General features: G+C 30.9%; 1 long non-coding RNA gene across 1 annotated transcript; it reads right to left on the reverse strand.

The window, feature by feature from the left end:
• Positions 1 to 1,989: 1,989 nt before the first annotated feature.
• On the reverse strand, positions 1,990 to 4,888 carry LOC110873766. Its single transcript, XR_004864523.1, has 6 exons — positions 4,670 to 4,888; positions 4,556 to 4,573; positions 4,343 to 4,456; positions 3,788 to 4,049; positions 2,648 to 2,753; positions 1,990 to 2,268 (listed from the first exon to the last, which is right to left on the reverse strand). It is a non-coding gene; the product is annotated as an uncharacterized LOC110873766 (long non-coding RNA).
• Positions 4,889 to 18,440: the final 13,552 nt, after the last annotated feature.

Genomic DNA, 18,440 nt, shown 5'->3' on the forward strand with positions numbered 1-18,440 from the left:
GTCTATAAATATAACTATAGGATCATCATTTTCATTCATAACCCACTAAACAAAAATTCCATCTTTCATTCCCTCCTCTCTTTGGATCGGCCAAGAGCTCACCCCCACATCCACCCACTTTCAACTTTTGATCTTACCATTTTACATACAACCCAAGGTGCTAGAGTTCACATAAGGAGTCTCGGTGCTTACGGATTGCCAAGAACCTATCTACAACGCTATTAACCACCCATTTTTCGCCTAGATTCTTCCCTAGCCTCGAGCTAGTTGTAAGTGATTCTAAACACCCTCTTGATCTTGTTTAAAGTGGTTAATAAGAGATTTGACGGGTAAAAATTATGAACACTAAAGATCAAGAACTAAAAGTCTTGTAAGAAGATGAACATGGTGGTTAAAGAATAAATATTAGTGTAAAACTCATGGATCTTGTTTTGTTATGATTATTTTATGTTGTTGATTGCTAGTGTTGGAATGGATCGTCATCAAACCACGCTAGATCAAGGAACATGAACTAGCCTTATGTTAAGTAGTAAAGTTACTAGATGACGAACCCTTTCAAACATAAACATGAACTTGTGTAAAAATAGTTTTTCTTGTAAAATGGAGTTCTAAACTAGTGGATCTAAAGATCTACAAGTGGTATTTTCGAAGGACCAAGTAAAATATACAATTCTCATTTTAAAGTCGGATCTTTCATAAACTAAAGGTGTTTTTGTGAACAAACAAGTGTGTAGACAATTGTGTAACGAAAGGATTTAACAAAGAAATATTTTTGTAATTTTTGACCAAGAAGTTGTAAAGATGCATCTTCTTTAAAAATAAAGCTTTCGAGAAACCGATTTCATTTTTAAGGATAGAAAGATCTACTAAAAAATGATGGAAGGTTACTACACACTTTTACATAACTTACAAGTTCATGTGTTTGCGATTTATGTATATTTTTTTTTACTAGTTTAATGCTTGAATATTGTTTGTTGATGTTGAGAAAATTGTTGATTGAATTTTGAAAAGAAAATGATACGCTTGAAAGCGTGGCCACCTCCAGTTACACAGAGGAAACTCTGGCGAAATTTTTCCAGAAAATAACACTTAGAATTATTTTCATGACAAGTGCTTAAAAATATCTTTTTAACTTGTTTTTCGAAATAAATTTCGCCATGATTTTATTACAAAATAACCAAGTGTCGGAGGTGAGATTTTCATAAATAAGACTTGTTAAATATATATTTGGTATACTAGCCATTTACCCGCGCGATGCGGCGGGAGTGACGATTTACAATAGGATACTCATTTACTGTTAGTTTATCAGTCGTCTCGTGATATATTGTATAATACTTAAGTGCATTCATCTTTTTTTAAAAGTCTACGAACGCAAGTTATTAAATAAAATCAAATTAAACAAATTAAAAGTTGGTTAAACCGCATATTATTAATAAAAATAATAATAAAATAAGATGACCAATTAAAGTGAACTACTTAGTGTTAGACAAAAAAACTTGCAAATGTAAAATAAGAGAAATTGACAAGTTACTTATTAGCGTCAAGAAACCAAAAAAGAGAGAAATAGTCAAACTGGGTGCATATAACCTAAATAAAAGGTCTAACCTAGAAATTAGTAACTACAATGGCACTCAACATGCATATAACCTCAAGAAAACAAAAAAGAGAGATATAGTCAAACTGGGTGCTGAGACGGATCAAATTGACCCATGAACACTTTTTTACTGCAAATTTTAAGGCTTATGAAAACTATATCACAGTACTATCATTTTAACTTGTTTAAGTTTTTATAAGATATCAGTCTAAGAGGTACTTGAGTTTCAGGCCAAGACGAGATTAGACGCGAGCCATTTCGACGCGAACCGTTTCATGTAGATAAAAAATTTAAGTATCTTTAAAAAAGTAAAAGGTTTTACATAGTTAAATTATTCATTAACTTTCAATTCAATGACCATAAAAACATCATTAAAAACAAAATAAATTGGAACTTAATGTAAAACATACTTAAATGCATAAATAAGTCCATTTCAAGTCTCAGCTCTATAGTACTTGGAGAACTCATTCCATCTTATACAGGTCTTACAAACCTCATCATCATCTGCATCCTCTAAATCCTATTCATTTTTTCATATATGCCATACCCTCTTCAGCTTGCCTGACCCATAGATGCTTCTTGCCTTTATAGTGCACACGCAGATGTGCAACGCTCATGCAATACATGTCATAAAGGCTTCAATGAAATCTGCGATTGATTGCAGCTCTACCCACCTGCTGAACAATTTTTGGCAGTAAAAAACTGACAAACATAATCAACGAATATACCAACATAACTATTTTTTTCCCAACATTCAATTTGACATAAAACTAACTTTGATTTTAACATCTACTATGGTTGCTTCAGTCAAAAGTGACACCAAACAGAATCTAAGCACCAATTAGAGGGGGCAATCTTGACCCAAAGCCTTCCAAGTGGGTCACTTAGGGTTGCTTTTAAATTATATGGGTTGGTTTGGGTAAGATATTTTCACTCAATGAGTCAAAATGGGTCAATTAAAATTCTGTATACACATTACGAAAACAAATTTTACTTCTTTGAAACGGTTTGTTTTTTTTTTGGATATTTCTGTTTATGGTTTTAAAAACATACCTCGGCCAGTTCAGTTAAGAAAAGTCATTACAATCATGGTGGCTCTGAATCTTCCTCTTCCTGTTGCCCATTTACCACGTCCCCCCGCCCATGAACTTCGTGATCCCTTTGCATCAGCAAAAAAAGTCAATACATAAAAGTTAAATTACAATAGTCGTAACACCTTCCTGAAATTTCAGTGAGTAAAATGTAGAATCAAACATGTTAAATTACAATAAAATCTTGACTTCAAAGTGACTTTTAAAATTGATTGAAGTTGTATTGTATACATATCATAACTATCACTTCATAGCATTGAGAAGCTTTTTTGCAGTTTAAAACATAAAAAAAAAATATTTCTACAGTGAAGTCCTATTTTATAACTATCACTTCATAGCATTGAGAAGCTTTTTTGCAGTATAAAACATAAAAAAGTATTTCTACAATGAAGTCTTATTTTCAAATTTCAAACTATAATATCCCGTAGATCAAGTAACTATATAGCTTAAATATCATTAGAAAAAAATCTTGAGATTTATAGCATCAAATCTTTATAAAATAACACCTAACAAATGCAACTTGTAATATTATGTAAATGCTTCAAGACACTAACTCTTAAAAACTGCCAGCGGACTCCTGACGTTTGTATTCTAATTTGTGCTAAATGAGCTTCAATATAACTCTAAGCTTGTGGACTTAAAACTTTTATCCAACTCTTTAAGAGTTCTTGAGAGATGTGTTCAGCATTATTTCAACAACTGGAATCGTAAAACAAAATATATTTCCATATCCAACTATACTTTTAATTCTATAAATTGGGTTTATAACTTTCTTAAAACTGAACACCAATAATATTTGTAAAAGTAATACAGTAGAAACACAGTGGAAAACCAATTGTAAAATAGTCAAATTTATCCTTTATTTTTCTAAAATGTCCAAACTATTGAAAACAACAGAGCTGGCCACATAAGTTTTTATTTAAACAAATGATCTTCAAACCCTAACTTTGTAATAGGTGATCTTAAGACCAATAATTATGACACACCCAATTGACAGAACAATATTATAACCTGGATATCACAGGTGTTGAATAAAAAGAAATTCCTTGTGACAAGTGACACAACCGGTTGCACAAACGATAAAAGTGAGTAAAGTGTGTACCCTACGGTGAAGATGAAATGGCCGAATGTGGCGAGGAAGAGCCTGGACTGTAGATCTGGATAAACGAAGTAAACCGTTTCGAGATTCTGTTTGACGGTGACCGGAATCGAATCGTAAACTGACCGGAGAAAGGATATTCCGGAAAAATTCTCGCTCTTACAAGCTTCAGTGTGGATGTAAACCACCGCAAAAGGTCTTTTGAGTTTCGTAAATATCTTCTTCTCCAGATATTGATTCAACACATCCAAACTTAGCTCCTTAGCTGCAACAGATCATGTAATTATAATTTAAAAGTTGATTGATTCAATTTCAATTATTAATCAAACGTAAATACATGAAGATCCAGAAATCATATATGTTATTAATCGTCTGATTCTACTTCAATCAAACGTAAACGCGTGAAAATCAACAAATCATGTAACTATAATTATAAACCGCTTGATTCATCTTCAATTATCAATGTAATGTAAACATATGAAAATCAAAAGAATGTAAGGAAAGATGTTATACAATGATACTACAGAGTTTGCAACTGAAAGCAGATTATATGCATACCTTTTGCTTTGGTATTGTTGATGCAATCTTAGAGGATTTGACTTGCTGCAACGCTATCTCAACCGCTTTACTCCCACCAACAAAATTTGGGTGCGAGGTGTTTATGTAGTCCATCTGTAATATATCATATAAACGTAACCATCAAAACAAACGATGACCCTTGGAGCAACGGGTAATTTTACACCTTTGTAATAGGTAGGGCTGTAAACGAACCGAACGAGGGTCCACTTCCTTCAACAGTAAATCAATATCAGCTTCAACAGTAAATCAATATCATGCAAAAAGAACTGCATTGATACATCTATAGATACACAAGTGAAGGCGCACCTCCAAACTCTTGACGAATATTGACTGAAATATATAGTGTATCGTTGCTCCTCCAGATAACTCAGATGTTGACATCTCTTCGTTCTTCCCCTCAATCATTGAAGAGAATGATGTTTAAAGGAACCAACATGAGATCCAGAATCCAAAACATATACAAGTATGTATTGATAAAAATAATAAATAAACTAAAAATGTGAAAGAAATGCATCACCTTCTGAATACTTTGAAAGTATGTTTAGGTTTAGAAGAAGGGCTCCCATGCCAGCCTACATATCATTAAGAACCACATGTCAGAAGGCAATATATTCATTCCAGATGAACAGAATATAGGTTTAACATGCAGAAAATTATAGACCTTTGACTCTACAATATCAAACAGTCACTTACATGCTTTGAAGGAAAGAAAATGCTCCTAGGGTATCACCCGATTCTCGTACTGAGTTAGCACCATGAACAGTTCTATTCAAAATAAGAAAATTAAAAATCAAAACAATTAATTTAAAAAATTGCCACAAAATTGAAAGATAGGGTTTCCATACATTGATATAATATTTGTATTAGTAGTATCACAGACAACACCTTGCCATTTCTCATCACATGGGTCTCCAGCAGTTGCTGTCCATCCAGTCAGATCAGGAGATCCAACTTTAACACCACTCTAACCACTGTCTCACCACCTATGACCATCATCACCACTGCCATTTTCGAGCATCACCCCGGTGGCTTTCAGAACAAATTACACAGCTTTCACCGGTAAATTACACAGATAGGGTTATGGTCAGAACCTCTTCATTTTCTTTGAAGTTTCAGGTAAATTCCAGGTCAACCTAACTCGTTTTGACAGGACCCAAATATTTACCTTTATGGTCAAAACCCCATTAAACCCAAAACCCCCCATTTCAAAAACTAACCCCATTAAACCCAAAAACCCCACATTTCAAAAACTAAAACCCCATTAAACCCAAAACCCCCCATTTCAAAAACTAAAACCCCATCATCTCTAATGAAGTTTTTATGAACCTTAGCAAAAATTAAAACCTCATCTTTTGCTATAACTTAAAAATTTTTAAAAATGGTGAAATGATATATACAGTACCACACAACACGAAATTCGTTGTCATTCCCTTACTGACCAGATTTACAACTTTCACCGGATTAGGGTTATGGTCTGAACCCTAGATGGGCTACCAGAATCTGGTCGAAACTCTAAACCCTAGATTGGGTCACCAGAATCTGTTGAAGCTAACCATTACCACCACAAGCCGCAGACCACCACCATCTCTATCGTTGCTAACCACCACCAATTAAAACAACACCTTGCATCATCTTCAACTCATGTAACAAAACAAATGGTACAGATTTCATATTTACAGATCCAAACAACAATTACCTCAACGAAATCAGTTCATATCAAAAGTTTGAAACCTAGATCTACAATAAAAAATTCCAATGAATTTGGACAAAATCTAGAAAAGCACTTACTCCGTGAAGTTCAAAACCTAGACTTAAGTTTGATTTTGAGAGGACTGTATGATTTCCATGAGGAATTGGAGTAGTAGAAATGTGATGGAGAAAAACCCTAGATCCAGATCTGGAATCGCCGGAGAGAGAGAGAGAGAGGAGCAGGAAGCGGGCATTTTGAAATGTTTTGAAATGAGAGTGAAACCCTGATGTATCTGTGTTTTTTAGTTGAAGGGTATAAGTGGAAATGGATGATTTCTGATGCTTAAAAGACTTGTACATCATGCTTTATGGGTGTTTTAAAGAAATTTCAATGACCTTAAGAAGTCCTTTGGATATGTATATTATATATAGTATAGATATTTTTCATAGTAACACTTGTGTGAATTTCATGATTATTTTGTGAACTACGTAAATATTATTTTTAGAGTAAAAATAATATTACTGGAACATACTGAATAATAACGACTTCAAAATAATACTAACGCCCTCACAATAAATATTTAAGTTACACCGGCATCATTATTACCACCCGAACTTTAAATGTAACTTACGTATTTTCAAAAAATACTCGTAAGTGTGTATTTTGATAAAAGTATTATTTTGGAATATGGTATGGAATAAAATATAATATTTTTGGGAAAAATAATTATATTTTGGAGATAGAATGTTTTAAACGAATAAATTAGAATATATTATATTAAGTGGGACTTAATAATATATTCATGGAGTTATATAAACGCACATGTATTAAAACCCCAATCCTTGGGAAGGAATATATTTACCAAATAATTAAGAAGAGTAAATACGAAATAGTTGTCTAACTATTTCCCAAAAACTAAAACCTTAAGCTAAGGCACGACCGTTCGTCTAATAGAAGTTAGTACGTGTAGGTCGTCGCACAGCAGGTTGACTGGGAGATTTCTAGTTAGAGACGCACTACGGTGAGTTCATGTCCCCCTTTTCTCTTAACTGTTTTCAGTTTTTAACTGCGGGGGTGAAATACATGTTACTATGATTATGAGTACTTTTACACATGGTATGATTAGCGTAAGGAGGGTTACTACTTAGATCATGTGAGTGAGTAGGCGGGAACTGGAGGCCATTAATCCTCAGAGTAGGACCGAGGGACAATAGCGGTAGATCTATCTGGGTGTAGCGAGCCCAGCCCCAGGCCCAACAGTACGGACCTCGGGTGACTTGGTGCCCGACGCAAAAATCTGCTAGGTTTGAGTCTTCCTACTGCACTTTACACATATCAATGGCCTTGCAAACCATTGGTGATCTCTTTATTTCCTTATTTGCTACATACCAGGAATTTTATACTTACAAAGGTTTTACATACTCACTACACATGAACTCGCTCAACAATTTTTGTTGATTTTTTCTAACTCACATGTATTTCAGGGAACTAAGGATCTGGCATGGTATGCTACGTTTTCACGCTGCGTAGAGTTATGGGATCATCCGAGTTTAAGGGTTGTGGCTTTTACCTGGACGAGTCACAGTTCTTAAACTACGTCTATTTTATATTTGTGGTTGTGTCTTAAGAACAATGTTTTTATTTTGTATTGTTGTAAACTCGATGCATGTGTCTGCATTTTAAAACAATGTTGTGGTATTTTGGTTTTTAAGATTTTAATCAATGGATGATCTGCATGGTTTTAAATTCATATAGCTTGGTTGTGATTAAGCTATGGTATTAAGAAGTCACACCAAATTAACCCACGTTTCCGCAAAGCCAGGGTGTGACACCTAGTGCTCGAACCCCGATGTTTCCGCCATCGGTTGGGGTGTGACACCACCCACTGTAAAACGCCAACAAATAAACTGAATGAATTGTTATCAGAGGGGAGTACCTCAGAAAGATTTTGCTGCATGAGATGGACAAAATTTCAGGAAAAAAATACTGATGCCAGTCATATGGCATTTTGTATTTTTTGTTCTTGAATAAGGTTTGGATGAGGAGAAGAGGTCAATGACACTGAAGAGTGGGTTCACTATAAAGATGAAGATCTAGATAAAGAAAAAGCGAAAAACCCACTCACACGCCATAGATCTATGTCCCCAAACATCCACAAAAAAGCCAGTTCAATAGACGAGCAGGCAAAAAAAAAATCAAACCCATGGGTTTGTTAAGTTTTACATAAAACGCCATATATTTGATGACAGTTCTTGAACTATTAAAGAAGAGGAGACTGATGACACTGAAGATTGGGAAAAAAGATGCGATTAGGATTTTTGATTTGTTTCCTTCCCTTGTATTTTTTTTTCCTGTGGTTGAAATATAATTTAACAATAGTAAAACACCAAGATACCACAAACGCCAAAATGTTTATAAAAAAAAGAGTAAACTGCCATTTTGGTCCCTGAGGTTTAGTCATTTTTGCCATTTTAGTCCAAATTTCAAACTTTTTAAATTTAGGTCCCTGTGGTTTCACTTTTATTGCCATTTTGGTCCAAAAATCAAATCACCTTATATTTAGCTATTAAAATCTAGTTATTTTGTCTTTTTTTCAAGGGCAAAATGGTCCATCTGAATTTAATATAAAATATTATTAATTAAATTAATTATTTTAAATTTCCTTTACCCCATAAATGGCCAGGAGATATATATTCCCTTCATAACTTCATCTTCCCTAAAAATCACCCCACACCAAACCCTAATCCCTAATTCATCTTCTTCATCTTCTAAGCATGATGGCAATTGCATATTTAGCTATTAAACTGGTGTCACTTGAGTCAGTTATTTTGTTATGCAGTGGGAACACTTTGGACTGCAGAAGGACCAGATGCCAAAGCACTTGAGGAGAGCATGGAGACTTATTCCAATTTGCTTCATAGATTCCTTTTGCTTTCACAGGAAAGTATGTTTGGTGTAAGAACTGCGCTTTCGGAAGAAATGCATACCTCGGGAGAGGCGATTGCCAATTGCAGCTTTAAGTTGTTGAAAGAGTCTGTGGCTTCCTATGGCACTCTTACAACGTTACAACTTTCTATTTTTTCTCCAGTATATTAACCATAAACATATTCGTATATCATTATAACTGTAACGCTCTCCTCTTCGAGATGCCTAATGTGCAAACCACCATGCTTAGAAGATGAATTAGGGATTAGGGTTTGGTGTGAGGTGATTTTGAGGGAAGATAATTTGGGGAAGATGAAGTTATGAGGGAAGATATATCTCCTGACCATTTATGGGGTAAAAGAATTTAAAATAATTATTTTAATTAATAATATGTTATATTAAATTCAGATGGACTGTTTTGCCCCTGAAGAAAAAGACAAAATAATCAGATTTTAATAGCTAAATAATAGGTGATTTGATTTTTGGACCAAAATGGCAATAAAAGTGAAACCATAGGGACCCAAATTTAAAAAGTTTGAGATTTGGACTAAAATGGCAAAAGTGACCAAACCTCAGGGACCAAAATGGCAGGTTACTCAAAAAAATAGATCAATAGGCCAACTTGTTTAAACGCCTTGGAAAACGCCATTCAGATAGATTTCCTGCCCCCTGTGTTCCAAATGGCATACGATGTGAATAACGCCATAAACGCCAAAATGTTGATACAATGGAACCATTAAAACGCCATTAATTATTGAATTTGATTAACGCCAAAAATCTCAAAAACCAAAAATTAAAACAACATTGGGAAAAAGCGGAACAGGAAAAGAAGAAGATGAAAGGACAAAAAAGCCCTTCCGCCCTTTTCTAAGCGGCGTGACACGTGTTGGGCCAGGAAGCGTTCTCACCATTCTCACACTTTTGATCGTTTTCTCCCGATCGCGTTTCTATATATATATTTATATATAGACGGGAGGGTTATCTTGTGAACGCTAAATATTGCGAGATCCGTGAGAACAAATGAGAAAACCGATCAAAACCAATTTTTTTAAATACAAACCTCATTGTAATTAAAATACAACATCAAAAAAGAATATACAACATCAAATAATTCATTTCTTCTCTCAAAATCACTCTTATTAGATTTTTACACATGTGTAAATTTGTGAAATACAACAAATTTAAACGTGTAAATTAAATTTCTAACATTGTATTCGAATAACAATGATAAGTGTAAAAAGATGAATTTGAATTGTTTTTGACCAAGTTCTTGCGGTTTTTTCATTCGTTCTCACGATTCTCACAACATTTAGCGTTCTTATTTAAACCTTCTCATATATTCTATATATATATATATATATATATATATATATATATAGGGGAAGGTTCATTTGAGAAGAAATTTAATGTGAGAAGAAAAAGAAGAAAGGGCATATTAGTAAAATGCTATTTCATTTATAACTCATATAATTAATTTTTCTCTCTTTAATTAATTAGTCAACTGATCATTAATTATCCTATATATAATCTACAAAACCTAAACATATCAAAATTTTCCTACATATACCCTACACATTATAGAATTTTATCCTACACAGTCGAAATTTATCCTACACCCCACGAAATATATCCTACACAACTCGTAATTTATCCTACACAACTAGTAATTTATTCTACACTTTAAATTAAGTTGTTTTTTTAATTTGGAAAAAGTATATATATTTTGAAAAGGAGTTACAAATTTAATTTAGCTAGTTATTAAAGGGGAAGAATACAAATTAATGATTTATGTAAGTTTACCAATATACCCTTATATTAAAATTAAATACAAATATTAAATGAAGTAAAATGAAGCATTCTTATTGGTTGAAATTTTTTCTTTTTTCTTCTTACAAAAAAATTATTCTCATTTGAACCTTCCACTATATATATATATGGATAGGGTTCCAGCGTGAACAACCTCCCAAGAGTGAACTGCGTGAACAGATCTGGACCCTGGATTTCCTTTTTAGTTGTTAAGGGTATGATTGTAATTATATAAAAATTAGATTTAAATCATTATTTTAATAATTGAATTAAGTTACATATTTCCTATTTTAAATTCATTATCCACAATATCTTTTATTTCATTTTTATTTTTCATATTTCACCGGTATACACATGTGTACTTGGATATGAATTGAACAGTACACATGTGTACTCGGCAAGGTACATATGTGTAATTAGCTACATAATACATACATATAAACAAAACCTGTAAAACTCTTTTATATTAAGCAAATAACAATTTCCATAATGTTTGCCAAACCAAAAAAACATACAATTACAAGTTCCAGTTTCGTGAAAACAATAAACTCAACATAATCGGAAAAATAAAAAAGACATAGTCTTTTACAACTATTCGCCGCGTTGTATGCTGAATCATCCTTATTGACCAAGCAAACAAACATACGTGAATCATCCTTATCGACCTCATACGTGAATCATCCTTATCGACCTTCCATCTCCACTTTCCTCGTTTACGACGTCTCCTATAATAACACAAAAAAAACTCAGCAGTTAGTACTTTGCATAATTCACAAGTGTACATCAACAACTTTACACATTCAATACACAAAAAAAAAATGAGATATCACAAAAACAGACGCTATACAAATGTGTAAATCGCAATAAAAACATAGCAAAGTCAGAATACACATGTGTACAGCGCCTTAAAAACAGAGCAAAATCAGAATACACATGTGTACAGCGCCTTAAAACCAGAGCACAAATCAGAATACACATGTGTACATCGCCTTAAAAACAGAGCAATCCGACTGAATAAAACTAAATAGCTAGATAATAACAATTACGTATAAATAACAATAAACGAATAAGAATTACCTTATCTGATTGCTTTCAATTACAAACATCCTCCTACTTGTAAACGAGGCAAAAGAAGCCATAATTCTATAATTTAACTCACTGGGACATTTTATCAAACACCTTATCTGCAATATCTAACAACACTTTCTTTATACCAACTTAACACAATTTGATCCACTGGTTATACAAGTGAGGCAATAATTAATTAGTAACAATTAATCAAATAATTACCATTTAATTAATTTAAAAAGATTATATCAACAGGACCCTTGTTATTAAAAAAAAAACGAAACAAAAAAATCATTAAACTTCAAAAGGATCCAACCTTATCTTCTGCTTCCCAATTGCTAGCCTCCACGAGCCTTCCAATCAAATACCCTTCTTCTATGATAACCTTATTCTTTTTCTTCTCAAACACCCCCATAAATCCATAATCGCCCCTAGTTAATTATTATCAACAGAGTTTTGAGTTTAATTAGTATTACAAGATACCCAGATATAAGAAAAAGAATATATATGAAATTTGAAATCCACAAGAGAAGATGAAATTTTTACCTCTGGAAATTGGGGTTTTCGATGTTTGTGGGTGGATTGGATATGTGTGTGGAGGGAGGGAAGAAGAAAGTGGTTACGGTTGATAACTGTGTGGTTGTACAGGGAAGGAGAATGAGGACGAAGCTGTGTGTTTGTGTGATTTTATACCTCTCGCCGATGTTGCAGAAAGAATGAAGGGTTGACGGGCGTCTATCTGGATCTGGGCGATGAAGGTGAGAAAGATTGAAGGTCAGAGATAAAGTTGGATCTGGGCGATGAAGGTGAGAGAAAAGATTGAATATTATGATTTTTCTTCGATCTGGATCTGGGGGATGAAGGTGAGAGAAAGTTGGATGATGAAGAAAGATTGAATATGATGATTTGTGAGAGAGAACGAGATTTATGCAATCAGTTTAAAAAAGAAATTACACATATACCCTTATTCATTTAATTAATTAGTAACAATTAATCAAATAATTACCATCATGCCATTGACTTAAAATCTTGAGATGATAAAAACCAAGGGCCCAAATCAGTTCACGCAGTTCACGCATAGGATTTTGTTCACGTTTGAACCTAACCCATATATATATATATATATATATATATATAGGGTTGGGTTCTTTGCAGAAATCTTTCTTTAGAGAGAAATTGCAAAACCAATATGGACCACTTATTTTATTTGTTATAAAAAATATAAATAAAAATATAAAAGGGTAAAACTGGTATTCTATCTATTAGTTTATCTTTCATATTACTTAACTAATTTACTTTCTCTTTCTTTCTTTTTCACTTCTTTAAACTTTTACACATTACAAATATATCCAATAATTTAACTAAACTTCAACAGGTCACTCGTTTTTTAAATTTCTTTAGCATGATTAAAAATCAAACTGACTCACTATTATCTATTTGAATGTATGTAAATGCTCTTCGTATATTGAAGGGTATTCTTTGCATATGTGTAACTCTTCAAACTAGTAAGGAATTTATTCAAAGACGAATGTCATACACATATACGTAAATAACTATTTACATGCATGTATGTATGTTATTTACATATATGTAAACTTGATACTGATTATTTAATTTTTAAGTTAATCATGTAGTTACACATATGTAAATCTTTATATGAATCATTCGATTTTCAAACTGATCGTCAATATAAGAAAAAAAATTAAAAAAATATACATTAGCTCAAAGACATAATTCAAATTTACATTTACACGTATGTTCATAGATGTCTTATGCATATGTAGGAACATAAATGCTTATACATCTGCACTTCAAAGCAATTAAAATTTATGTAGATCTTTTCAACCCACAAGTCCATTTTCACTCACCCCTTTCTTCTCCATTAATTTTTGAAGTATTTCCAAAGCAAACACCTCAAATGATGAAAATCATGAAATAATAATCGCAAAACATGTCATGAATGCAAAAAACTAAACATACCAATCAATTTAAATAACTTTGATATTTAAACATGCATATTCGATTGTTAACTAACAAGTAAAATTAGAATTTATATACACTTATAAAATAATTAAACTAAAAACAAACTAAAACTATTTCTTGTATTAGAGATATATAAGTTAAAAAATTACACACATGTAAGTTAATCATTTGCACATATGTAATTATTCAACATATGTGTAATATAACAAAGAAAAATATTATTGACTACTTTCTTATTTTTAACCTTTGTTAATGAATGAATAAAGTATAAACATCAAATTAGAGATACAATCGAATACTTTGAAAAAGAAAAAAAAAATAGAAAACCCAAACCTCCTCTGTTGGTTTAATAATAAAATGAGTATTCTAAAATCATAATTAAAGAACAAATGGGGTTTCATTGATGTATATTTCTAATAAGTGGAGTAGTAGTTCAATGAATTTTTTTTTAAGTTAAACAAATATCAAAGAAGTAATTATATATAAAAACTGTAGTATACCATCAAATCAAACGATAAACAATAAAGATAGGAAGAGAAGGAGCTTCATACTGCTGTTGACAGATGTGGAGACGATGACGGATGAATGGAAATGATAAAACAAGTTTTTAAATTTAGAGATAGATGGAGATAAATTTGGAACTAATTTGTTTTAATATTCCCAAAATACCCTTTTCTATTAATTAAAATGTCATTTGAAGTTTCTTTAATTACAATAATGCCATTATTATTTTAAGCCATTGATTAAATGATCTAAGAGTCTAAACCGGTTCTGCAAGTTCTAAAAATATATATATAGAAAAAGTATATCGTACAATATGCCTTAACGTACGCTGCGTACGCGATGACAAATCGCACGTTATGTTAAAAAAAATGAAAGTCGCCTGCTACTGAAAAAATGAAATTCACATGTACAAAAAAAGCAGGTAAATCGCATGTTTATAAAAAACTACAAATCGCATGGATTAAAAAAACTACAAGTCGCATGTGTATAAATAAATGAAAGTTGCATGTTGTAAACTAAATTTCGCATGTTAAAACTGAATCGCGTACGCAACGTACGTTAAGGCATTTTGTATAATAACCAGCCTTTATATATGTATATATATACATATATATATATATATATATATGTATATGTATATGTATATGTATATGTATATGTATATGTATATGTATGTATGTATGATATCACTATGCCAAACATCTGGATTATATTGAAATGGAGCTTTATGAAATAGATTCTCTAAATAATCAACAAAAAGTTGAAGAAAAGTAAATGATGCATCGCCTTTGTATTTGATAAGGGTGCTTTAAATGAACAATAATAATGTAGATATGATTGAGGACCATGTGTATAGTGAGCACCATGTGTCACTGCTCCCTAAAGCATTCAATTTCACCGATCTAGTTTCTTTTGGATATTCTTTCTATTACATGTACTTCCTGCATCTATACTTGTATCAACATACTATGATGTTATTAATTTTAATTCAACGACTAAATATTAAATAGTCAAGTAATAAAATAGTAGAAATTATAGGACGATTTATTAATGTAAGATATTTTATTAGTATTGTTTTTAGTTAAGTTTTGTTAATTAAAAAACAAAATATGAAGAGTAAAATAAGATAAGCCGAAAAATATAATATTGAGCTGATATATTTGTGACATTTATTTATTTATTTATTTGGTGGAGATACAATAGAAAGTTTATTTGGCTAAGAAGGCTAGGAAGTGATCTTGACCATCCATTTAGTTAATCAAGAGCTAAGATTAAATGATGGAAATTGAAGGGAAGAAAAGAGGCGCGTGAGTTTGTTTAGGGGCATTCTAGTCAATCCAAGGCAATAGTTTCTCTCTCCTCAAATTCCCCCCGTTATTTTAGCTATTGATAACTGATTATTAATGAATAATGAATTATAGCATGATACAAAGAAAAATAATAAAGTTAAGACGATTTAATTTGACTTATTGATGTGCCAACAGACTCCCTTGCATATTTAGTGATAATTATAACGTTAGCAACATTGTCTTTCTAAACATGTAGTTAAGAAAAAATAAAGTATAAATTTTGTTGAGAAAACGAGTTTTAATTTTCTTAGCAAGAAATTATATATTAAATTCTTTCGTTGGACCATCTCAATGTTTTGCTTTCGGTAGTAAGTCTTTGCATTTAATTTATTACAAAAAAGTTATCTTTAATAAATTTTTACGGTAATTAAAAGTTAACTAAAAACACTTTAATTGGAGATGTGTTTAAAATCTAAATTTATAGTATATAATAAAAGAAATTATATGAGGGACACATGACATTTTATGGGTTAATCTCAATTGTTTTTTCCCACATAAATAAATAGATATTGTGACTATTAATTAATTTAAAGTTATCCATAACTTAGTTACACAAATTTTTAGAGATAACGAATGACCCATATGTATTATTTTAATCACATAAATTTTATCTTTTTATCTTTTACACTTTTGTTTTTTTATATTTATTTATAATAATACTAGGATATAACCCCGTGTATTACACGGGTTGAATAAATAAATTTTATATACTAAATAATAAAACAATATATCTTTAAAAACCTCCTTTATTACACGGGTTAAACAAATGTAATTTTATATATTAAATAGTAAAAAGTTATATTTATAATAACCATATTGTACGGGTTGAATAAATTTAATTTTATATACCAAATAATAAAAAAGTTATATCTTTAAAATCACGTATATTACACGGATTGAATAAATTTAATATTGTTTACCAAATAATAAAAAAGTTATATCTTAAAAAAACCTCGTATATTACACGGCTTTAATAAATATGATTTTATATACCAAATAATAAGAAAATTATATTAAAAAAACTAATGGATATACTTGGTATGCGATAGATATGGTGATTGCGGAGATGATTATTGAAAAGAAAATACAGTGGTCGAACATGTTATTCAAGAAGTAAATAAGCAACCATTTGAGTGATGAAATATAAATTATATTTAAAACCCGTAATAAATCTAATTTTATATATAAAGCAATATTAATATTATAAATGAGAAGTATACATTAAATTTAAACTAAAAAATAATTATATATAGTTAAGTAGAAAAGATTAAAAAAATTAATATTTAGTAGGAGAGTTATCTATAATTAATTAGAAGAGATTAAACTAAAGGGTAAATTGCCAAAATCGTCCATGAGGTTTGGGCATGTTTGTCATTTTCATTCAAAACAACTTTTTTGTACTATATAGTCATTCACTTTTGGAATTCTTTTGCCATTTTCATCCAAACATCTAATTTGCTTTATTTTTTCTATCAAACATTTGGATGAAAATGGAAATCCCAAATCTCATGGACGATTTTGGCAAAAAAAAAGTCAGACATTTGGATGAAAATGGCAAAAAAATATCAAAAGTGAAGGACTATATGGTACAAAAAAATTGTTTTGAATGAAAATGGCAAACATACCCAAACCTTAGGGTTGATTTTGACAATTTACTCTAAACTAAATAATAATTATCTATAACATATTAAACTAAATAATATTTATTAGGAGGGTTATCTATAATTATTTAGAAAAGATTAAAATAAAATAATAATTATCCATAAGATATGGCCTAATATGATGACAAGTGTCCTATAAATGGTTTCTTTTATTATATAGTATAGATATAGATATATATATGAGGAAGGTTCAAATGAAAACACTTTTATTGCGAAAACTCGAAAACTAACTAAAAAAAGCCTAAAAAACACACCAATTCTTTTTTACATTTTTTATTAAAATTCGCTAGTTTTTATATATAAAAAGAAACTTTTTTTCAAAAAAAAGAAAAATTGTAGTGCACATGTGTAATAATTCACATGTGAAGTACTATTACACATGTGCACTACAAATTTTTTTTTTTTGAAATTTTTTTATATAATTTAAATAGCGAAAATTGGTATGCAAAAAAAATTGTATTTTTTTTAGGTTTTTTTAGTTAGTTTTCGAGTTTTCGCGATAACTAGTGGTTTTCATTTGAACCTTCCCCTATATATATATATATGTATATGTATATATATATATATATATGTAGGGTAATGCTAGACAAAAAACCCTAAAATTCTTAGAAAACTCTGGAAACCCAAATCTCCCCCCATTTTTACCCAACCTCCCGACATTTTTTTTTTGAAAAAAATTACACATGTAATATACATGTTTTAGAGTGTTTTGGGCAAAAAAAAACAAAAAAGCGCCGAAGGGATTTTTTTAAAAAAAAAATAAACAAAATTCAGTGCCTAACATGTGTTAGACAAAAATGCTGAAAGTTGCTGAATTTTTTTTTTAAAATTATCCCTTCGGCGCTTTTTTGATTTTTTTGGCCCAAAACTCTTAAAAACATGTATATTACATGTGTTATTTTTTTCAAAAAAAAAATGTCGGGAGGTTGGGTTTTCTAGGGTTTTTTATATAGATAGGGTTTTCTATCTAGCCCTACCCTATATATGTATATGTATATATATATATATATATATATATATATATATATATATATATATATATATATATATATATATATATATATATATATATGGGTCCACTAAAATGAAAA

This window comes from Helianthus annuus, chromosome 8 (genome assembly GCF_002127325.2).
Source record: "Helianthus annuus cultivar XRQ/B chromosome 8, HanXRQr2.0-SUNRISE, whole genome shotgun sequence".
NCBI lineage: Eukaryota > Viridiplantae > Streptophyta > Magnoliopsida > Asterales > Asteraceae > Helianthus > Helianthus annuus.